General features: G+C 42.1%; 1 long non-coding RNA gene across 1 annotated transcript; it reads right to left on the bottom strand.

Annotated features, from left to right (window-relative positions):
* Positions 1 to 1,710: 1,710 nt before the first annotated feature.
* Positions 1,711 to 14,652, bottom strand: LOC113918661. The gene is made up of 2 exons (XR_003518637.1): positions 14,307 to 14,652; positions 1,711 to 2,992 (listed from the first exon to the last, which is right to left on the bottom strand). It is a non-coding gene; the product is annotated as an uncharacterized LOC113918661 (long non-coding RNA).
* Between the last annotated feature and the right edge of the window lie 1,066 nt (positions 14,653 to 15,718).

Raw genomic sequence — 15,718 nt, 5'->3', positions numbered from 1 at the left:
TTATGTGCAAGTTTTACCGTTGATTTCACTGTTTCCTAGTCAATATTACCTGAAAACCACCTAATGCGTCAACTTCTTTTGAGTGCTTCCCATTTACAGACTTAATAATTTTATTCAAGCTCTTTTACTTCTTCAGAAGTTTTCCCCACTTCCTTTAATCAAAGTACTGGTCATCTCTTTATTTTGGGAAAAATTCTAATACTCCATGTTTTCTCTATATTTTTCAATTCTGACTTCATTTCTTCCCCCCATTCTTTTTTTTTTTTTTTAGCTACTGAGTCTTACTGCTGAGAGTGAATAGTCTCTAATTCAGCAAGTTTCTAGGGAAGTGGGTCAGATCCTAGGCAACCCTCTTAATATTCAAGTGTTGTGGTTTTTTTTTTTTTTAAAGAAACCATGTCCTGCATGATGTCATGCTTCACTCAGTTCAGCCTTCTGTGTACAAAATCGGGTTCCTTTTACCTTCTCCATCTGCCACATCACCCACTTTGACTTCAGCCACCCTGAGTTTGTCACTTGAAAACACACACACACTTCCTTGCTACTTACCCCTTTCTCCAACCTAAACACACACCCAGTCTTACGCCAAGAATTTTTGGCACGGCTGAGCCTATCGGTCAGGAAGGCTCCCTCTAAGATGGAGCGATCAGGAGCTAGCAGCCTACGAGTGCTGGGCATCAGAGAAAACCCAGCGCCCCCGGAAGATCTCGCTTTTCTGGGTTGTCACCATGGGATTATGGCTAGGTTGGAGCTAATGTGCCCTCGGGGAGATGTGCTAAGGGAGCCCATTTGATTTAATAACTGAAATCTAGAAGTGTTAAAGCCAGTGTTCATTTAACACCGTAATGCATAATAGTGCTCTTTACACGCACTATTTCCCTCGAGCTAACCGTCCTTCTGAAATAGAGTCATCATTTCACTGGTGAGAAAATTTAGGCTTACAGAGATTAAGGAACTCACCCAAGTTTCATGTACTCTAGCACTCTTCAAATTAAGCATTTCACAGCACGGTTTTTCTTTTCTTTTTTTAAGATTTTATTTACTTAGCATGAGCAGGGGGAGGGGCAGTGGGGGAGAGAGAGAGAGACAGTCTTCCACCTGACTCTGTGCTGAGCACAAGCCTGACGTGGGACTGGATCCCAGAACCCTGAGATCATGACCGGAGCCAAAACCAAGAGTGGGACGCTTCACCAACTGAGCCACCCAGGTGCCCCTCACGGCAGAGTTTTTCTTAAGCTTTTTGATGTTCATAGCTTCCTTCTAACAGCAGGAAGGTAATACTAGATCAGTCTACTCCAGGCCTAACATTCTGAATGTAGGCAGCAAGCAGGGTTTTGGAGAATTGGGACTCAAAACAAGGACTCCTCTTAGAGGTGAGCAGTGCAAATAAAATGCATAGTCTGAAGAAACTCCCTTCAATGTGATGTGCCTACTTTGGGGCTCCTCGGAGCCAAATGCTCATTTCAAGGGTTAAGAGGAGAAATTTATCTTGGCAGCACACACAACTTGAACACAAATGTGGGCCAGGCCGAGGGGATGCCCTGAGACGAGAATACCATGTCCTGAGGGTCAGGACCATTCCCCCTGGTATTCTCATAATTTCTTCCCATTGTTTTTTTTGGGGGGCTTGTTTTTTGCATAAATGATTTCTGAAATTACAGTTTGTACTTTGCAAAAGATAAAAGGCCATAACAAATTATTTTAAATCAACTAAGTGACTAAAAGAGGTTTATTTGGTTACAGTGTGTAACTGACAAAATGTTGAAAAGAGTTGCTAATACAAGTATACACTAAATATGCCAACAATTATAATTAACTATTTATTTGTAAATGATATAGTGAATTATGGAAAAAAAAACTGCAGAGAAATCCAAACCTGAAAAATTCTGTAAATCAAATCATTAGCTTTTCTCTAACAAAGTGTGTGTGTGGGGGGCTAGTTCTTGGATGAATTTTACTATAACATTAATGTAACTTTCTATTTTACAAAATAGTTCTTTTGCACATAAACCTCACACCGACCTTGTAAAGTATTAGCCCCGTCCTGGGGGCTAATCCTGACACAGGCTTTGAGAGGAAAAGTGGATTCTTTGACCCCCACGACATAATTATGTGGCCAAGTCATTAAACTTGAACCTAGATTTGGAACTTAATTTCAAATATGAAATTTTTTTTTATTAAGCCTTTGTATCTTGTAGGGAAAAGGGAGGGGTTATCTCTCAGACATCATTTACCATGCTAATTGGTAAAAATATTTCATTTCTAAAAATCACTCATTGTCATAGCCTTATAATTCCCCCTTAAGATTCAGATAAAAGTGCTAACTTCAAACTAAAGTTGTCTGAATAGAAAATTGCAAAACGAAGGAAAAAACATGCCAATTTATAAATCTGTTTGAAACTGTTGCTGGACCATCCCTGATGTAACTGGAGGGTCCTTCTAATTTTTAACTACGAAGATATTCTAGAAATTTGTTTCAGAATGTGTTTAGTCCATATTTCTTTCAGTTGAGTTATGAAAAGTGCTTCTGAACAGTAACAACACACCATAACTTTGAATCAAAAACGACGCAAATACGTTTTCCACTAAAGATCCAAACAAAGATGTGGGCTTGAAGATTCGCGTAAAAGTGTTTGCATTCAGAATGCTGCTGATAAATCTTTCGAATGACCTTACTCTCTTAAAAACTGAAGGCGGAACATCTCGGTGACCAGATTATGATTAACAAAAATAATAAAGGCTGAAGTCTTAAGTTTATCCAGCAGGGTGACTGATTCTTCTTTGTCATCCTTCCACGGCAGCAATTTGTTCCAGTGAATGCTAGTAACAGGCATCATACCCTGTTAATGCTAACATGTAGGAGTCAGTCGGAGGTAAAAACCCCTATCACGATTAGCATTAACAGCATACAGCCTACAGCAAGCCTCCAGCATTCAGAGGATGAGGCACAAAGAATTTAAACCAGAGATTTCCCCTTCCTGGTCTGCGCCACCTGCAAGAGAGAGAGAGATGGTTGTGTGTGCACATGTAGTCATAAAGCTGGAGTGAGGGAATATAAATCTGAAAGCAAAAACAGTCTTTATTTTCCTCTTAAGAGAGAGTGAGCTCATTAAATCCCAGGAAGTGATTTGTTGAAAAGGGTAGAGAAACTGGCGATTAAAAGACATTTTTACCTTTAAGTGTATCTGAGGACTATTTTTAAATTTATATTTTAAATTCTGAATTATTTATGTATATGTATCGTCTTCTTTTAAAACAAAACCAAAACAACTCTTCAAAGTCGCCACATGCTAAAATGTAAAGAGGCGATCTTGAGTTCTGACAGTACTACCTTTTTTGATTTAAGTTTTACCTGGGAACTAGATCATTTAAGTAAAAGGCCAAAATAATTCAAAGTAGTGTTTTATGATTTGTGAAAATTAAACCTGAATTCACCTGGTTTATAAAGGTCAAAGTTGGGCTAGATTTTTATTCTGTAGTATACAGTTGAGTCTTTACCTTTATTTTTTTTTTCAAGAGGTATGGTACACACAGTGGGGGTCTCTTCTATAAATGAATCCACCATTAAATGGCCCCATCTGCTCTTTAGAAATTCCTGTGGGGAAAGCACCACCCAGTGGCTTTGGTTTTGATCTACATAAAGGAAGTATGACTTAAAAAGTGATGTTTCTCAAGCTTCTTGTCTTCAGCAAGGAGTGGATTAAGAAAAAAGAAAAAGATGAATTTGCTACTTCCTGTTAGAGTCTGATTTTACTCTCTCAGATAAAGTGACATTTCTCCCACAAGCTTCTGGTTTCAGTGTTACTATAGCAGAACCTAGAAGTTAGAGTACCATTCAAGTATGTGGTCTCGTCAGTACAAGAGGGGAATCACCTTCTCTTTTATTTAATCATGAAACCAGCTAGATGTAAAACTGTGATTAAGTTCAAAAGAAATTATAAAGTTAAAAATTCCCCAATGAACGTATTTTGACAGGGCAGAATACCGTGGTTTGGAAATTTCCAAACCAAGGAAATATATCATTCTTACTGATAGTAATTTTTTTCTTACCTTTGCTGTTTTTTTGAGATGAATTAACTTAAAGATGAAGAGCTTTGAATTAAATGATGTCAGTTGAGGATTTTAATACCTTTTACAGATTTTTCACTCAATAAAGATTGTAAAAATAACTTTTTCCCCCTAGCCACAGTGCCTTAGATATAGTAAATACTCCATATATATTAATATCCTTATGCTGGTTCCTCCCCAACCAATATAGTTCAACCCTTTTTTAAAGAGCTATGTCTAATTCGTATTGAAAGTAAATTATTTGCGTACTAGTCTACCCATACATTTTTCTCCTGTTCTTTAAAGATGACATCTGAATACAAGTATTAAAAAAATACATTTAGTATAATAATTGGATTTTTTTGTCTTTCATCTTTTTCCACAAATTGCCTGATTGGAGTGCTCAGGAAAGTGACAAATGTTTTTCACAATGTGCTATATACTAAACATTCTATCAGCTTTTGTTTTATTGGCTCAAACTCTGAAGGTATGCTGAAATGAAAAGTGTCATGCAGGTCCTCTTTTGATCTCAGTGCTCAAAGAGAAACTGCGGTACCATGTATTTGGATAAACTTCTCAGGCATGATGAATTCCTAAAAGTGCAGAGAATGAGCAGTCTGTCTGACTCTACTACACAATCTTAAATCTCATTAAAAACATGAGAGATGAAAAAAAACCCAATAAACAGAAGAAAGGAGAAAATATCCTAGAATAGCTTTTTAAGAAGTATATTCAGTAGACTTGTAGACATTAGATTGGCCAGAGGCCCATTAGTGTTGAAGTTGAGCTCACTTTCAGTGTTTTTAACTAGGCTTGTCAACCAAGTTAACCAACAACAGAATTGCTATGCGTCTGAGCAGAAACTAGTGATCACAGACAACAAAGGCTGGGCTAAGAGCCAAGACATTGGGCAGAAGATGCTGTCATGAGGCAGTGAGGGATGAATACAGCCACCCCACTGGTAGAGTGGCAAGGGACGAACTGGACACAATTCTAGACCCAGCAATCAACAGTCAATAGCTGCTAAGCATTTGATAAGCACGTCACAAGCATAATTTGCAATGTTTGGCAATACGAGAGAAATTTCTCTGGATCACACAATATAAATTAGAACAGGAGTCTTGACAAGAGTGGTTCTGAAGACCTGCTTCAAAGCCCCTCACTCTGCAATACTTTTAGGCTCACAGCCACTGTCAAGATAAGCTTTACTATTGCACAATTCTTTTCAATAGCTGAAGATAGGTTCCAGGTTAGTACTTCAAAGTAATCGAACGTCAAAACCACCCCTTTTCACCTTGGATAAAAATCTACCAAGATGAAGCCCTAGATATATACTAGATAAATAAGACTACCAGGTACCTTTCATCATATGGCAGGACTATTTTTCCTCTGGTAGTAAGAACTGAAAGGAGACTGAAAGGAGCATTCTGGGAAAATTTTCCTCAAATTAAGCTTTTCTAAAGGATGACTTTTTTTTTTCTTAAAGTAAGCTCTGCACCCAACGTGGGGCTCAAAGTCACAATGCCAAGATCAAGAGGTGCATGCTCTACCAACTGAGCCAGCCAAGTACCCCACTCCTTTAATTCTTACCTTACTGATTTGCCAGGAAAGATGGTATCAGCTATATATTCAGAACAGAATATGTCCTAAGTTTGTCACTAAGGATCTCTTTTCATAATGAATCATAAGTTATATCCTTCCACAATTTTATGTCTCTGTATTTTCCCATTTTTCTTACTCCTAGCACCAACTACTTAATATTTGCATACCAAAAGAACTGCATGCCATAACATTTTCTTTTAAAAAAGTCAGTGGTTGAATCTCATAACTAAGCCATCATGAGTTTTTTCATCCTGAAACATGCAAATACTTGGAAACTATTAATCTGTTGTTACAAAGTGAATGTACATGAATTTCTGCTGAAAGGCATGATCCTATGTTGATGTAGCAGTACAAATTCTCATCCAAAGCCATTTTAATGGGTGAAAAGTAATTATGCTTTTGAAAATTAAAATGGTTAAATTCAGATAATTTCTTTTAAGTATTCCCTACATTTATTTAATTTTCTTATATACCAGTCAAAACCATAATCATTAAAATGGAATTCAATGTTGATCCCTCTTTGGATCCAATCACTCAAAGCGACTAGTGACTGATTGCCTAAGGAAGCATTATCTGGTGTTCCCAATGGAAGTTACTCTGATTCCCTATATTCTGAAGTTGCTGTTTTGGCTCAGGTCATGAAAGTAGGCAGTGAAGATTAAAGCAGGTATGTGAAAATTCTGTTGAATTTTCAAGATCCTGAGAAAATCTGGACCTGTCATGGTTAATCTTTGGAATGACAATTTTCTTGATTACTATTTTGACCTAAGGTCAAAAGATGAAGGTGGCTGCAGGCATGATTTCTCAAAGACCTGCCCCTCTAAAAATTGTACATCTGCTAGTGCTTCCCTAACCTTCCACTTAGTCTGAATTTCTCACCGCTAGAACCATCTCCTTTCGGTGGGAGAAGCGAGGTGGCAGGTAAGGTTTAGGTGAGGGGTTGTTGAAATGGAAAGAAGTTATCTGGAGAGGGAGGAAAAGGTGGAGTTGAAGCCCCTCCCATTGGCACTTTGACTTCGACTTAGTAGGTTAGTTAGCTAGTCATCTTTGAAAGCAGAGATAAAGGAATGAGGAGAGAGGACTCAGGGTGGGGAAGTTTTAATGGGGATAAAGAATGATTTAGAGGAGAGATGAGAATATACTCCAAATATTTCAAGAGCTTATCCTTTCCATGTCTAGCCTAGAACAGTCACAGATTATTTAAAATAGTATCACCTGAGTTTTAGTTCAGTCCTCTGTGTTTGAACTTCCTACATGGTCTAAAATCTCCTAAAAAGTGTATTCTTTCAGTAATTCTTCATAAAGACCTTTAGTATTGTGACAAAAAGAAATATTCAAGTGACTGGTTTTCTAAACTGTTTATTTGTGTGAATTTTTTTATCACATGTTTTCTGTAGAATATGGTTATTCTGTGTCACATCTCGGTAGCTGATTTTTAAGATTTTATTTATTTGAGAGATCGAGCGAGCGAGAGAGAGAGAGAGAGAGAGAGCACACCAGCAGGGGGAAGGGCAGAGGGAGAGGGAGAAGCAGGCTCCCCGCTGAGCAGGGAGCCCAACTTGGGGCTCGATCCCAGGACTCCGGGATCATGACCCGAGCTGAAGGCAGACACTTAACGACTGAGCCACCCAGGTGCCCTGTCAGTAACTGGTTTTAAAGTTAAGTCAACTTCGGTGCTGTCAGGAATTGGAGCAAAGAATATTATGTTTCTCTTGAATTCACCCGAGTTCCAACAGTAAAAAGGGGTTGCTTGAGATGGTAAGTAACTGGGATCATGTCTTCAAAAGCACACAAATGCATCTTCTAAAAGTAAAATGGATTGTTCTGTTAGAATCACCCATATCCTGACCTCTTGGTGAATGGTAAGATTACTTTTTATATCATTAACTTTTTTCTTACATTTAAGAAAAATTCCCTGTATAGTCCATTGCTGGGGAAAAAATGATCAACTCTCTATGTCATCTACTTTCACAAAAATCTAACATCCTTTGATAGTTCTAATTAGGAATTCTTTAATGAAAATACCTACTATTTCTAAATTAAGAGCTCCTGTTGAAAAGACTGGTTTGCACATGAGACAGCTTTAATACAACATACCCTTCTGTATTTTGAAATACAGAAAATGAATATTTTTAAAGATATATGCCAGTAATGATATTAACACATAAAACTAAGTGTGACATACTTCTGAACTGTCTCAGAAGAAAGCCAGTGTGGAATTCACAAGATCACTATGGAAACATCATATTGAGTGGCCGTTTAACTGAATGTACAAACGAGAAAGAATCTGGACCATACAGGCTTATTCTGCTTTTCCCACTTTTAAAAGTTTTCAGTTTTTACTGAAACCACTTGTGGATCTTATGTACAAGCTAAGCGGCCTTCCCAGTACATTTATTGCAGACAGTGATTAACACCTTCACTTTTCAGATAAGAATGTGGGAAAAAACAGGTTAGAAGTATTTGTCCCCAGGGCCAGAAGGAGGGCCAGAGCCAGCCCGAGTGCAGCCCCCCATCCTGAACCAGAGTGTCACGGGGAGGGGGGTCTTCCTCAACACCCCAACCTTACACCAGCTCAGCTGCCGGCCCCAAACTTGGGGAAAATGTTATCAAACAAACATGGATAAAAACAAGGGCAGGAAGGAGAGAGCTCAGGGGGGAGATGGACTCTTTTGCTCTAAATCATGGCCATTCATTCTTCTTTCACAAGTTCTCAGAAGGTTTTCCACATGCCTAACCAGATAAACTTTTTAATATTATATTTCCATAAGAGAATTGTAATCATAACTTTCTTATTTTTGGTTTATAATTTATTTTCAATACCCTTCCCACGCCCCTATCCCCAGCTCCCCGAGGGAAAAAGGAAACACGATGGCAGTTATCAACTCTGGAGTGCTCTGTCATCCTTTGAAGAGTTACCTTTTCTGGAGACCACCTCCGCCTCCTCCACTTGAGTTCAGTGTTTATTCTCAACATGGAATTTCAGTACAATGCCTCCTTTTGAACTCACTATGGCTAACCTGTTTGTCTGTTACATGTGCTGGGCCCATATGGCTGGCATCCTAGGAAAAGTCCTCTTTTCTATTTCTACAAGCCACAGTTTACATTTCTTTATTTCTACACACCATCATGGCCCCAAACAAGGACGAATTTGTGTACTGGGAACTATGTCAGACAAACTGAGCAAGTTCTGGGAACAAAAGGTTTGGTTTTGCCTGCTTAAAAGTTTTCTTACGATGTATGGGAATACCCTGTTACAAGGCAAATACCCTACCGTTTATTACTACACCTCCACAGCGTTATACTCAGTGTCTTAAACACGCCAAATGAGGGTCGTGTCTGGTGCTCCTCGAGATGTCGTCTCTAGATGTAATGTCCCATGTACACTCAGGCGCTGTCTACCTACTGAAATTGCTCCTCAGCTATGGACTTGCTCACCTTGCCTTATTTCTGTCTCTCACAGACAGCAAACTCCTGGAGGCGGGGCTCTCTTCAGCTCCTGGTGTGACCCTCTCTCTCTGCCTCCCCCAAGTCCTGGCTCTGACTTCGGTCACAGCTGCCTTCACACCATGCTGTGATTTTCTCTTGTCTCTTCCCCGGCGCTGCGGTGTACGTGAGGGCAGAGACTGGGTCCTACCTCAGTGCTTGCTACACGACTGACACTCGGTAAAGGCTGTGAGTAAACACTGGAGGTACTTCCAAGGCATTTCTGTCTGCACAACTGGCTTGGCTCTGGCACTGGAGCATTTCAGGGAGATTGAACTAATATGCAGATTTTGGGAGAATTAGTGTCATAGAAGCTTATAAATGTGGAAATACATCAATGAGGTCTGGTGCTATTCCACATTAGTAACGGACTGCTTACATTTAGGGGATTCCAGGCTTGGATCTCATTCCATAAAGTATGATCACTGTAGGATGAAGCTGGAGAATACTACCAGAAATAGTCGTGTGAAGTTATGGGTAAAAATTAGGTTCTTGTTTTTTAAAACCACCCTTGGATGTCATAATACGTGTTTTCATTTCATCGTGGAGGAGTGTGCTCTTATTCTTAGGTGATATGTGTCCAAGCATTTAGAGGTGAGACGCCAGAGGTGATACAGACATCGACCTAGAGAGACAGACAGATGTATAGGGACAGAGAGAAAGAAGGCAGATGTGACAGACGTTGTGAGTCTAAGTGGAAGGTCTCGGAGTGTTCCTGCTCTGTTGTGTTCAAACCTGCCTGGGTTCCATTCTTGACCCCAGCAATGTTCCTAGCTGTGTGACATTTGGCAACTTAACTAAACTCTTTAAGTCTTAGTTGCTTCTTTAAAAATGGAGACAGTGCTAGAACTTACTCAGAAGGTCGCTGTGAGGATGAAATGACACAATGAAGGTGAAACATTGAGGGTGGGTGGTAGGCTCATAATCAAGGCTCAGGGGATGTTAAGTTGCGGTAGTAGCGGCATCAGTCATGAATCCCTGCTGAGGACCTGAAGGTACCTGTCCAGCTACCATCTGTTGCACTTGTCATTTGAAAAGTACAAGATACATTTACAACTGTATGACTGAACCATTACGTAAATCAGAGGTTATCAACAAACACATGCAAGTCAAGTGAAAATAATTCTTTGGTGTCCTAATCTCCGAATCATAAAGGTACATCAAAATGTTTCCTTAGGAATTTTCTGAAGTGTCTTATTAGTTTTTCTTTGGGTTAAGGAGGAAAAAAAAAAAAACATGTGTTATGAAACTCTTAAAAACTCATTACAACCAAACAAGTGTTTACCTTGTCCAGAACGTCTAGAGACCATTTTGTACCTATACCCTTTACTTTCTCAAATTGTCTTTGTTATCTCCCTTTCCAAATTGGTTTCTTGAAATTTGCAAGATCATCCATGCATACAAACGAATTGCAAACATTTATATGGGTCTCTGGGCCAGACACGAGTTGGACTTCTTATTCCTCAGAATGGCCTTGGGAATGAGTTTCATCATCTTCCCCACTGATCCCCGGTGGCCCTGAGGCTCAGGCAGGGGCAGTCATTTGCCCCAGGTTGGAGAATGGGTAGGCAGGGGCACTGCTAGGAGACAAACTCAAGCAGTCTGGCTCCAGCGTCCACGCTCTGAATCACTCTGATGGCCCGATGGTGGTGGAGCAACATAAAGGAACACTGCATCTGGTCAGGACAGCCAGGGACTTCCACTGGGTATAGAACATTCTCATTACAGAGAATTACACAAATGTCATTGTCGGATGTCATTTCGCCTTACCGAAACACCAGCCCCACAATTTCATTAAATCAGCTGTTTGATATTCTTCACTGATCTTTCTGCCCTTGCCTTAACCCCCATCTGCCCACATGTGGATGTTGTTTTTCAGAACTGGGTACTGAACTGGTACCAAATTGGCACAATTTGCCTTAAACCATGCCACTTGACTGATGTGAAGTCTCTTTTTTCTGGCTAGTATGTCATCGTGTGTAGGGGTGGGAAGTATGCCTTTTGGTTCACGGTTCTTCCATATTGCTGAGAGTCATGTGAGTGAGGATGCTGAACTGCTCAGACGTGTGATGTGTTACTTTGAGGATAAGTGTGCTTTTGGCCCTGACTACTGGAAACCCAAAGACAAGACTGATGGACAGGGCTTCGGTGTTTCATGGTGGGTGAGAGTTACACAGCAGTCATCAAATTAAAAGTGTTGTTTCCCTTCAGAGACTTGAGATAAAGGTAATACATTTAAGAAAGATGGAGTCAGCGCCAAGGTGGGATAAAGAGAGGCTTTTAAAATTTTAACATTTCTCCTCAAAAAAGGGTTTCACAATTTTCTTATTCTGTCCAATTTCAGCCAATTTGTGACAGCTTTGAAGTCAGTAAGATCAGTGAAAGACAACCATACATTCTCCAGTCAATGATCCTGGTACTTACTTACTCTGACTCTCTTTGAACAGAGAGGATATGAATTCACTGAGTCCAGCTGTGCCTTAGAAGATGTATGAAAGTGAAGTGAGGTGGTAGTCATGCTGGAATCATAGAATTTCTTCATCAGTTTAAGGGACTTTAGAAATGACTCAGGCCCAGCCACCCATTTTAGAGATGAGAAGAATGAGGCACAGAAATTTGCACAGAGGTGGGACGAGAATCCTACCATGGTTCTCAGGCTGGTGCCCTTCCCATAATACCAGGCTTTTGCGCTGTGGGTTGCAGGCCTACCACCAAAGCAGTAAAGCTATTAAAATCAATAGCTTCAGCTATGATTCACAGCCGGTGACTCATAAAAATGTAGAGACGCCAACTAGTCAAGGACAGAGGTGTTCTGTCTAGGTGCGAGGTAAGAGTCTCCACACATCACTCTCCATCATTCAAACTATTTACTTCTACTAGGCTTAGAATAGGGATTATGAAAGTCCACCCCAAGAGAGGTCATGGCTGAGATTCAAGGAAGCCTGGAGCCCACTAACATGAATGCAAAATCGTGTGTGAGCATGCGTGTATTTTCTCTTCTTAAAATTTCTGAGCAAAGCATACACAGCTTCCATTAGATTTAAGGTAGGAAAAAAGGGACTGAAGAACTAATACTCTAAAAACCTCCTTGATATTGAATGGCAGATCTTAGTCATGACATAAAATAGCTGATTAAAAAAAAACTTTTCAAAAATTGAAATCTAGGGGGCTTTTCGGGAGTGGATTTTTTGATTCACAGAAGACTACTTTGATGAGCTACGAAGAAAGATGAAGGTTATTAATTTTCCGTGTTGGCCACTGGAAAGTAAAGAATGACAAAATTCACAGCACATCGTAAGTAGTTTAAGTATTTATATAACTGCAGTTGACATGCCAATTTGTAGAGCGATGTACTGTTAGCCCTTTCCTCCGCATTTTAAGATTCATGAGGGCAGGGCTGTCCTTGTTTGGTCCCTGATGACTCCTCTCCAGCGTCCAGCCCCGTGTCTGGCACAGACATAACGTTATGATGGCCTTCCCTTGAAGGGAATGTGGCACTTAGGATTCTGACTTTTTAAAGGCCGCTAAGTTATACTTTTTACATATGATTAGTCAGGTAAAAAACAGAGTAGAACGCCACGGTTCTGCCTTGAAACGGTTCTCGGCCAGCGCTCACGTTTCTCTTTCTTGATTTGTGTGGTTAGGAAGCTCTGTCCTGTGGTCAAGGTAAGCCGACCGGCCGTGTGGGGGAACCCAGTTATAACAGGCCATTACGGAGTAGCCCGTGCAGCGGATAATTACAGAATGCACTTGGGTCCTCTGACAAAATCATGGAGGCAGCAAAGTCTGATGGAAATGAGCCTGAACTGATGGGGTTTAATGTCCCCAGTCTTCCCCCACTCCCCAACATCCCACATCTCACATCTGCGGCTAAAGGCAGGCTTTACACTAAGAACCTAATGACCTTACCAGAGAAAACACAAATTCTGTGAGCCACAAGTCCTCATGGGCAAAATGGGCATAACACCACCTACCCTGCCAATTTCCTATCATTATGACCATCAAATGAGACAATGCGCAGGAAATTGCCTTGTCAACGTTTTAGCGTATATTCCTGTTCACACAGATAAGCAATTAAATATACATACCCATTTTGAAAAGATCAGTTCTAGGGTTATTAAAAGTTTGGCTGCTCTAGTTCATTTAGATTATACATTATGTTAAAGCCATACAAAAGAGGCACTTCTTCTTCAGGGGGATGAATGGACATAACGAGTGACTTGGGCTTTGAAATAGCTACATAACATTATGTAAAAAGTCTGTCTCCACTTAACCTCATCTATTTGACACAAAATGTAAATTAAATTACGACCATCATTAGATACTGTTGGCCTCTTCAAATCATAGGGGAATCCTAGATCTGCTGTGTGGTATTGGAGAAGTAACTTCACCTCTCTGGGCCTCAAGTTCCCTCCTTTTTAAGGACTGGATTCTCATTTATATCTTTGTCAGCCGTCAGCTTCAGTAATTCTAGCTTCAATTTGATTCATATTCATCCTAATATGCCTGCTTAGGATGATATAAAAATCAAAAGACCTGGCCCACCCTTGGGAACTGTAAAATGTGGATAGACGCCCACAGGGGTTTTAGGAGGATAAAGAAAGCTAGCCAATGTGGTGTGCCAAGAAGCTGCACCCTGGCACCAGGGGGGCAAATAAATCCCAAAGTTCACTGAAGGTTCTGCTCTGGCCTCACGTCCATTAAACGACCTTGGTAACTGGTAAGTCAGGATTCTAACTTTTAGAAAACTAAGGTCTATTAGTAGCTGCTTTTCAAAAGAAAAGAAAAAGGATACGTGTTTTGAAGGCAGTCCCTTTGGCTCTAACCTTGTCCCACAAGTGTGTTTCGCACACACTCGGCCACCCCGCTAGCTGAGCTCGTCCGGGGCCAGGTCCAGGGGAGCTCCTCCGCGCGCGAGGGGAACTTGGCGCAGAAGCCGCGTGCGGGTCCTCCCAGCCTCCCTTCCCCGAGCCCCCGCGCCCCCGCTCCCCAGGCTCCCACCCCGCGCGGCCTCTCCTCCGCGGCCCGGGCCCGCGGACTGCGCCCCCGGACTGGCCTCCAGCGGCCACGTGCACGCCGCCCCCGCCCCTAAGGCCGGGCGGGGGCCGTGGGACCCGCGGGCCGCCAGCGGCCCGACTCCGTGCGGAAGGGCGGGGGCAGGGTCGGCGTACCTGGCGGCCCGGGCGGCCTCCGCTGTCCCCGCGATCGCGTCTGCTCCGGTCCCGAGGCTGCAGGCGGCCCGACGTGGCCGGCCGCGCACAGGAAGCCCGCGCCAGCGAACGTGCGACCCTTTTATAACCCACTTGTGACTCATAACCGACCGGCCGCCTGTTCTGTAAAACCCCCCGCCTCGGCCCCCTCCTGCCTGTTCTTGGAACCTACAGCTTGAAAAACTTTTTTTTCTTTTTAAAGGAAAAGTCGAAAAAGTCCAGCGCCCCGAGGATTGGTGTTTTCCCCTTTCCCTTTCTCGTGGGTCATTCTCTCTGTGTGTTTTTTTCGCTCGACACCCGCCGCGTACTTTCCTGCCCCCGCGCTGCCAGGCTCGGACTCCAACCTTTGTTCTTAATGAAAAGGAAACGCATTCAAATGAGCGCTCAGTCAGCCGGAGGGGAAGTTGCTACTCTTTGCAACTGGGTGGCAGGGGTGTCTTTACAAAATCCTTGCACAGGAGAAAGAAGAGGGAGGGGAGCCGCAGAGACATAAGTGGGAGACTTTTTTTCTTCCCCACGGAATCCACCGGAGGCAAGAGGGTCCCTAACAGAGGAAGAAATGGTCAAGTGACGCCTCCCCTCTTTACCCTTCAAGAGTCAAGAGTTTGGTTTGGGAGGTGTATGTGGGGTTTGAGTACAGTCGTATTGCTCACGTTTGTCCTTGGGGATGCTGGGATACAGGGCTCAAATCATCTTTCATTTTGACCTCAGCAACATTCTTTCCCTGCCCCCTTCCCACCTCCAGGACATTTTCCTGGAGCATACAAGACTTCAGTGTTTTTAAGTGTTGTCTTCATTGTCTTCCTCTTGACCTCTCCGTCCTACCAAAAGGGGGGCATTTTCCTGGAGCAGGTCATTTGACACACTGGACTGAAAGGGATAAAATAGATCTAAGGCACGTATATACTGCAAGACTGGTTGAGTAACTCATTCTTGAGCCTTGGTGTAATAAACTATCCGACCTTGAGGAAGAAGAAAGAAATGTGAAGGAGAGGGAGGAGGTGGTCTGGTGTGGATTTAGCCTCACCACTCTGTGATTCATGCCTTTTCCTAGATAAGACAGGATCACTGCTGGATCCCAGAGCAACTCTTTTATAGTTGGGTCTCCATCCCCAGGGCAGAAGACATCTTAGAAGAGTTTGTATTAAGCGGATGTCAGAAAATTCGTTTCTGGAACTTCTGAATACATGGCAGAGCGCATAGTCCTTAACTTACAGATGGCCGGGGTTGGTTAGGAACTGGGAGCATTTAAAAATTCTCTATTTTGGGGGCACCTGGGTAGCTCAGTCAGTTAAGCATCTGCCTTGGGCTCAGGTCACAGTCCCAGGGTCCTGGGATCAAACCAGGCATCAGGCTCCCTGCTCAGTGGGAAG

The sequence above is a fragment of the Zalophus californianus genome, chromosome 1 (assembly GCF_009762305.2).
Source record: "Zalophus californianus isolate mZalCal1 chromosome 1, mZalCal1.pri.v2, whole genome shotgun sequence".
NCBI lineage: Eukaryota > Metazoa > Chordata > Mammalia > Carnivora > Otariidae > Zalophus > Zalophus californianus.
The sequence above is the reverse complement of the archived record's forward strand: the minus strand, read 5'-3'. Positions and strand labels throughout refer to the sequence as shown.